Source organism: Ranitomeya variabilis, chromosome 6, assembly GCF_051348905.1.
Source record: "Ranitomeya variabilis isolate aRanVar5 chromosome 6, aRanVar5.hap1, whole genome shotgun sequence".
Lineage (NCBI taxonomy): Eukaryota > Metazoa > Chordata > Amphibia > Anura > Dendrobatidae > Ranitomeya > Ranitomeya variabilis.
In genome coordinates this window covers 570917496-570926611 of record NC_135237.1, presented here as the reverse complement: position 1 = coordinate 570926611, position 9116 = coordinate 570917496, and the positions used below count along the sequence as shown (strand labels likewise).

The window sequence follows — 9116 nt, the reverse complement described above, 5'->3', positions numbered from 1 at the left end:
CTGATTCTCCTGGATCTATCTGCCGCATTTGATACTGTGGATCACCAGCTCCTTCTCACTATGCTCCGCTCCATAGGCCTCAAGGACACAGCCCTCTCCTGGTCCTCCTACCTCTCTGACCGTTCCTTCACTGTATCTTTCGCCGGCTCCTCTTCCTCTCCTCGTCCCCTTACTATCGGGGTACCGCAGGGCTCAGTCCTAGACCCCCTCCTCTTCTCTCTATACACGGCCCCTATTGGGCAAACAATCAGCAGATTTGGGTTCCAGTATCATCTCTATGCTGACGACACCCAATTATACACTTCTTCCCCCGACATCACCCCTACCCTAATTCAAAATACCAAGGATTGTCTGTCTGCTGTCTCTAACATCAGGTCCTCCCTCTATCTGAAACTAAATCTCTCCAAAACGGAACTTCTTGTGTTTCTCCCTTCTACTAACCTCACTCTACCCAACATCGACATTACCCTGGAGGGTTCAACCATAACTCCCAAGCAGCATGCCGGCTGTCTTGGGTCATATTTGACTCCGAACTTTCCTTTACTCCCTATATCCGATCACCCACTCCTCTTGTCACCTGAATCTTAAAAACATCTCCAGAATCCGACCTTTTCTCACTGTTGAAACTGCTAAGACTCTTACTGTCGCTCTTATTCATTCCCGTCTGGACTACTGCAACTCTCTTCTGATCGGTCTCCCTCTTACCAAACTTTCTCCTCTCCAATCCATCTTGAATGCGGCAGCCAGGGTCATATTTCTGTCCAACCGCTTCACCGATGCCTCCATCTTGTGCCAGTCATTACGCTGGCTACCCATTCTCTACAGTGTCCAGTATAAACTCATCTCTCAACCACAAAGCTCTCCACAGTTCTGCACCGCCTTATATCCCCTCTCTCATCTCTGTCTATCGCCCTACACGTGCCCTCCGTTCTACAAATGACCTAAGGCTAACATCCCCCGTAATCCGAACCTCGCACCTCCGTCTCCAAGACTTCTCTCGTGCTGCGCCAGCTCTCTGGAATGCACTTCCCCAGACGATCAGGCTGATACCTAGCCCCGACCTATTCATCATCTCTTCAAACAAGCCTACCACACAGACTACTCAGTAAACTAATTTTGCCCTGTTCCCTCCCTCCAAATATTACTCTGAATCTGCCCCCTACTATTCATCTGTCTCCACACCCTCCATGCACACGATAACTGCACTGGATACTGGACTATTGCACTTAAACACACGGGCTGATGACCGGATCATGCAGCTTTGTATGAAAATCCCTATGTATTATAATTGCCAGACCTGAAATAACAAGCACTGTTCACCTATTGTGTCCCCCCATTGTAGATTGTAAGCTTGCGAGCAGGGACCTCACCCCTAATGTCACTGTTTAAATTGTCTTAACTCGCACTGAATTTATTGTTTGTACATGTCCCCGCTTAATTGTAAAGTGCTGAGGTATATGTTGGCGCTATATAAATAAAGATTATTATTATTATAAAAACAAGTACAATAATCCTAAACACTATAGGTCAGGACTGGTACAGGAGGAGAGAGGACCCTGCCCGCGAGGGCTCACAGTCTACAAATATCACTATTCCGACTCCGGTCAGTCCTCACCACACAAAGAGGATAGAACAGCGGAGCGATCACTGAAGGAGGGCACCAGGGGGATGAGTGGGGGACAATAAGCGAAAACTACAAGTGTCAGCATGTTCAGGCCGTGACATCAGAGGAAATAATGGGCAAAAAACACGAGAACTATAACTCCCAGCATGCCCTCAGTCTCCATGTCTGCGCTATCCATCCATCTGCACAGCACAAGAGCCCCGCCCCCTGGAGTCACATGACATAATCACAGGTCCTTCAGGCACCACTTATTCTTTCCTCAAGTAAACTCCGCCCTCCCATCCTAATCACATGACCGTGACATCATCACAGGTCCTTCACCACTGCACTCTGCCAGATACAGAGTGTGGACTGGACAGCTGCCCGGCGCCCCGGCTCTTCTACTTCACTGCTCTTCTGCTTCTCAGCTCTTCTGCTTCTCTGCTCTTCTGCTTCTCTGCTCTTCTGCACCCCGGCTCTTCTTCTCAGCTCTTCTGCTCTTCTGCTTCTCTGCTCTTCTTCTTCTCAGCTCTTCTGCTTCTCTGCTCTTCTGTGCCCCGGCTCTTCTACTTCACTGCTCTTCTGCTTCTCTGCTCTTCTGCTCTCTGCTCTTCTTCTCAGCTCTTCTGCTTCTCAGCTCTTCTGCTTCTCAGCTCTTCTGCTTCTCTGCTCTTCTGCTTCTCTGCTCTTCTGCTTCTCTGCTCTTCTGCACCCCGGCTCTTCTTCTCAGCTCTTCTGCTCTTCTGCTTCTCTGCTCTTCTTCTTCTCAGCTCTTCTGCTTCTCTGCTCTTCTGTGCCCCGGCTCTTCTACTTCACTGCTCTTCGGCTTCTCAGCTCTTCTGCTCCCTGCTCTTCTGCTTCTCTGCTCTTCTGCTTCTCTGCTCTTCTGCTTCTCTGCTCTTCTGCTTCTCTGCTCTTCTGCACCCCGGCTCTTCTTCTCAGCTCTTCTGCTCTCTGCTCTTCTGCTTCTCTGCTCTTCTGCTTCTCTGCTCTTCTGCGCCCCGGCTCTTCTTCTCAGCTCTTCTGCTTCTCAACTCTTCTGCTTCTCTGCTCTTCTGCTTCTCTGCTCTTCTGCGCCCTGGCTCTTCTTCTCAGCTCTTCTGCTCTCTGCTCTTCTGCTTCTCAGCTCTTCTGCTTCTCTGCTCTTCTGCTTCTCTGCTCTTCTGCTTCTCAGCTCTTCTTCTCAGCTCTTCTGCTCTCTGCTCTTCTGCTTCTCAGCTCTTCTGCTTCTCTGCTCTTCTGCTCCCTGCTCTTCTGCTATTCTGCTCCCCAGCTCTTCTGCTTCTCTGCTCCCCAGCTTTTCTGCTTCTCTGCTCCCCAGCTCTTCTGCTCCCTGCTCTTCTGCTTCTCTGCTCCCCAGCTCTTCTGCTTCTCAGCTCTTCTGCTCCCTGCTCTTCTGCTTCTTTGCGCTCCAGCTCTTCTGCTTCTCTGATCTTCTGCTCCCCGGCTCTTCTGCTTCTCTGATCTTCTGCTCCCCGGCTCTTGTGCTTCTCTGATCTTCTGCTCCCCCAGCTCTTCTGTTCTCCCAGCCCTTCTGCTTCTCTGATCTTCTGCTTCTCTGCTCTTCTGCTCTCCCGGTTCTTCTGCACCCCGGCTCTTCTGTTCCCCAGACCTTCTGCTTCTCTGATCTTCTGCTCGCCCGACTCTTCTGCCCTTCTGCTCCCCCAGCTCTTCTGCTCCCCCAACTCTGATTTGCTTTTGTTTCTTCTTCTGGGAAATTTGAGAAAAACAGTAGGAAAAAGTAACAAAACGCCTCGTGTGAATCCATCCATAAGGTAAGATTACACAAGGGTTTGTTTTCGGGAAATTTTGCTGCATTTTTGCCGCAGCTTCTGTAAATGACAAATTATTATTAAGATACAAGGACATTTATAATAAGTACCAAAAACCTGTGGAAGGGAACGGCTTTACTACCTATCAGGGAACAGACAGCTTAAAGGGTAATTTCCAAAATATGAAGTTACTCCCTCCCCGTAAAACTGTGCACTGATCATTAGGAGACTGATCACCAGGACCGCCATCGATCCCAAGAATGGGGCCTTGTATAACACGTCCACTCTAGTGATGAGTATACTCGTTGCTCGGGTTTTCCAGAGCACGCTCAGGTGGTCTCCGAGTATTAGTGTTCAGAGATTTAGTTTTCATATCCTTAGCTGAATGATTTACAGCTATTAGCCAGGCTGAGTACATATGGGGGGTTGCCTGGATGCTAGGGAATCCCCACATGTAATCAAGCAGTCTAGTAGCTGTAAATCATGCAGCTGAGGCAAAGAAAACTAAATCTCCAAGCACTAAAAAATACTCTGAGGACCCCTGAGCAATGAGTATACTCGCTCATCACTAGTCCACTCTATTCACCGTCCCTCAGGCTATGGACATAGATTAGTACAGCGAAACATACAAGCTCACTCCACACATCAGGATTACAAAAGCTGAAAATCATTACAGACAGAATAACACAGCATCCCCCATTCACAATAGGTGATGTCACAGCTCACCTCCTCCTCCTGTACAATGACTGATAACACCTCTATATACAGTAGATAACACGGGATCCACCATTCACAATAGGTGATATCACAGCTCACCTCCTCCTCCTGCACAATGACTGATAACACCTCTATATACAGTAGATAACACAGGATCCACTATTCACAATAGGTGATGTCACAGCTCACCTCCTCCTCCTGTACAATGACTGATAACACCTCTATATACACTAAATAACACAGGATCCACCATTCACAATAGGTGATGACACAGCTCACCTCCTCCTCCTGTACAATGACTGATAACACCTCTATATACACTAAATAACACAGGATCCACCATTCACAATAGGTGATGACACAGCTCACCTCCTCCTCCTGTACAATGACTGATAACACCTCTATATACAGTAGATAACACAGGATCCACCATTCACAATAGGTGATATCACAGCTCACCTCCTCTTCCTCCTGTACAATGACTGATAACACCTCTATATACAGTAGATAACACAGGATCCACCATTCACAATAGATGGTCACAGCTCACCTCTCCTCCTCCTGTACAATGACTGATAACACCTCTATATACAGTAGATAACACAGGATCCACCATTCACAATAGGTGATGTCACAGCTTACCTCCTCCTCCTCCTCCTCCTGTACAATGACTGATAACTCCTCTATATACAGTAGATAACACGGGATCCACCATTCACAATAGGTGATATCACAGCTCACCTCCTCCTCCTGCACAATGACTGATAGCACCTCTATGCACAGTAGATAACACGGGATCCACCATTCACAATAGATGATGTCACAGCTCACCTCCTCCTCCTGTACAATGACTGATAACACCTCTATATACAGTAGATAACACGGGATCCACCATTCACAATAGGTGATATCACAGCTCACCTCCTCCTCCTGTACAATGATCGATAACACCACTATATACAGTAGATAACACAGGATCCACCATTCACAATAGGTGATGTCACAGCTCACCTCCTCCTGTACAATGACTGATAACTCCTCTATATGCAGTAGATAACAGAGGATCCACCATTCACAATAGGTGATGTCACAGCTCACCCCCCCCTCCTGTACAATGACTGATAACTCCTCTATATACAGTAGATAACACGGGATCCACCATTCACAATAGGTGATGTCACAGCTCACCTCCTCCTCCTCCTGTACAATGACTGATAACTCTACTATATACAGTAGATAACACAGGATCCACCATTCACAATAGGTGATGTCACAGCTCACCTCCTCGTCCTCCTGTATAATGACTGATAACACCTCTATATGCAGTAGATAACACAGGATCCACCATTCACAATAGGTGATGTCACAGCTCACCTACTCCTCCTCCTGTACAATGACTGATAACTCCTCTATATACAGTAGATAACACTGGATCCACCATTCACAATAGGTGATGTCACAGCTCACCTCCTCCTCCTCCTGTACAATGACTGATAACACCTCTATATACAGTAGATAACACAGGATCCACCATTCACAATAGGTGATGTCACAGCTCACCTACTCCTCCTCCTGTACAATGACTGATAACTCCTCTATATACAGTAGATAACACTGGATCCACCATTCACAATAGGTGATGTCACAGCTCACCTCCTCCTCCTGTACAATGACTGATAACACCTCTATATACAGTAGATAACACAGGATCCACCATTCACAATAGGTGATGTCACAGCTCACCTCCTCCTCCTGTACAATGACTGATAACACCTCTATATACGGGTCATTCCATGTCAAGTGAACCAATGATTTTTACCACTATATTTTTAATTCTTTTGAGATTTTGTTATTTGGTAATAGTGTGTCAGAGAATGCAAAATGTGAAGAAAAAAAAAATTCTAGATTTTTTTTTAAATTTTTTATTGATTTTCAAAGTTCGGAAAAAGTGCGAATTTCTGTGTTGCCTGCCTTTACATTTCTCCCCATAACTCAGGCTAGAAAAGAGATAGAGAAACAAAATAAACACCATTCTACTCAGAACTGTACAGGCTTTCACCAGATATGTCACAAGAGTATCTTTGATAATATTTTACCTATGCGAACGCAAGCGCAAAATTTTAAAACGCATTTCCGAAAAAAACGTTTAATTTAAAAATTTTAAAAACTGCACATGTGCCTGCTATGCTCCTATTCACATCTGTACCAAAATACAAGCTGGGATCGTAATGGGATCATATTTTAAAAAATAAAACTATTACAGTGTCAGTTCAAAAATCTTGATCTCAGATCTGTTCAGCCTGTGGTCTAACAGTGTGGGGTCTATATTTACCAAATAATCCATGATTGTTAGATATTACTGTATTATTTTACTATGTTAGAGTTAGAAGCAGGAGAGGACAGAGGAGAAGCTTTGTTAGGGCCCAACCTGAGATTGAACAGGGGTAGACGGTGACTGCAGAGCAGATGACAGGCCAGCAGCTCGGGCCTCCAGAGGCCGTATTCACACCAAATCTTATCACCCAGGAAACTCCTCAAATGGAGGGAGAAAAATATTCTTAACATCCAGTTCATGTATTGTACAAACCAGGACTACGAAGAGGAGGAGAGTTTGTGAAAACATCGGTTACAGGAAGCAGAACCCATCACAGGGACTCAGCAATACCGGACTGTCATCACATGTAGTAGAAATAGACAGAGAGGTCCATGACGTGGTAGAAGGCGGCACAAGATCGGCAATGGATGACAGAACTGGTGATGTGACCTGTGAATATGATCGGCGCTGGCGGCTACTGGACTCTCTAAACATTGTGAAAATGAAGACGTAGAAGTGACTTTTCTGCACCTTCTGGTCCAGCATCGTCCTTTGTGTATCCAAGAAAACCAGACATTGTAAAAGTGAACAAAAATCAGATCTAACTCAGGTGGAGCCGAGCACCATGACAGCCGCACATACTCTAAAGTTGGAGACACACTGGTGCGAGATACGGCCGAGTCTCGCTGGTTAAAAGCAAGCTGTGGCACCGGCACTCCGGAGCGGAGCGTGCAGCTGCATAGCAATACATGGAGCCGCACGCTCCGCTCCGGAGTGCCGGTGCCACAGCTTGCTTTTAACCAGCGAGACTCGGCCGTATCTCGCACCAGTGTGTCTCTGGCCTGACACAGAAGGAAACGGTCATTGCTAGTGAGCGCTTATGGGCAAGATGACATTTCACCCTCTAGAAGGGACACATTGATGATAACAGGCCAGTGTAAAAACCTACTATTGTTTGATTAGTTCATATTTTATAGTACGAGGATTTAACTACTGGACTATTCTTCTTAAACACTTCAGAAATGACATGTTTAGTGATATAGTAGAAAAAAAATTGTTCCATGTATAAATAGGTGGTAGAAATATTGGTTCTTTTAATCTTGTTTTTAACATATAAAATAGGCCGAGACTGTATTTAGAGAATCACACTTGAGGATATGATCACGTTTTATCTTTTGGCTTGTTCAATGCATTCAGGTTGAAAATGCTGAGCAAGTTGTGTTATGATGATTAAGATGCATTTATTCTGGCACTTTGGTATTTGTTTTTTGTGTTTCTTTATTGTTACATATAAATGTTGAATGCAGTAAGTTGTAATTTGAAAAGAAAAAAGGAAGAAACTCACACAAACATAAAATCAGATGATTCAAGGCTTAAAAAAAAAAATACAAATGTGATAGATCCCAAGTTGAATCCCTGTACAAATATAAACAAGGACACAAGTAACACACATGCATGTTTTCACAATTTTAAAACATACGTTTTTTTCAGAATTGCGCATCAAAATTTTTAATTTGATTTCTCCAAAACAAAATATAAAGAAACATAGTCTTGTGACATATCAAATGAAAGCCGGTACCGTTCTGAGAAAAATGATGCCTCTCCCACCTCTATATCTTAATTCTAGCCCGAGATATGATAAAAAATGTAAAGCCATACCAGGCCAAAATCCATGCTTTTTCAAAACTTTAAAAATCTGTAAAAAATTAACTGATGAAGAAAAAAATTCTAAACTTTTAATTTGTAATTAACTAAAGTTGTACTTCATAAAAACAAAAAATAAAAAAAATCTAAAGACGTCAGGTAAAAAAAAATATTCATATTTGGATCACTTGATATGGAATGACCCATACAGTAGATAACACAGGATCCACTATTCACAATAGGTGATATCACAGCTCACCTCCTCTTCCTCCTGTACAATAAATGATAACACCTATATATACAGTAGATAACACGGGATCCACCATTCACAATAGGTGATGTCACAGCTCACCTCCTCCTCCTGTACAATGACTGATAACACCTCTATATACAGTAGATAACACAGGATCCACCATTCACAATAGGTGATGTCACAGCTCACCTCCTCCTCCTCCTGTACAATGACTGATAACTCCTCTATATGCAGTAGATAACACAGGATCCACCATTCACAATAGGTGATGTCACAGCTCACCCCCCCCCCCTGTACAATGACTGATAACACCTCTATATACAGTAGATAACACGGGATCCACCATTCACAATAGGTGATGTCACAGCTCACCTCCTCCTGTACAATGACTGATAACACCTCTATATCCAGTAGATAACACAGGATCCACCATTCACAATAGGTGATGTCACAGCTCACCTCCTCCTGTACAATGACTGATAACACCTCTATATCCAGTAGATAACACGGGATCCACCATTCACAATAGGTGATGTCACAGCTCACCTCCTCCTGTACAATGACTGATAGCACCTCTATACACAGTAGATAACACAGGATCCACCATTCACAATAGGTGATGTCACATCTCACCTCCCCCTAGCCTAGAGGTCAGTTGGAAAATTTAAGTTTTTTTTTATTTCAGAAGTATTCAAAATATCTTTAACATAAAAATCTGATTTAAATAATAGATAATTTTCTGATGACACATTCCCTTAGATTAATGAAGACTGTCACTCTCGTGAATCCACCGCAGGCCGCTCTTTGGTCTCT

At 44.2% G+C, this 9116-nt stretch overlaps 1 protein-coding gene across 1 annotated transcript in view; it reads left to right on the top strand.

Moving 5' to 3' along the window:
* The first annotated feature begins 2504 nt into the window (after positions 1 to 2504).
* Positions 2505 to 9116, top strand: part of LOC143783339 (uncharacterized) — a 38765-nt gene continuing 32153 nt past the window's right edge. Inside the window, exon 1 of the mRNA XM_077271742.1 lies at positions 2505 to 3378. The gene's annotated coding sequence lies outside the window, so the exon portion shown is untranslated. The remainder of the gene's footprint in view (positions 3379 to 9116) is intronic.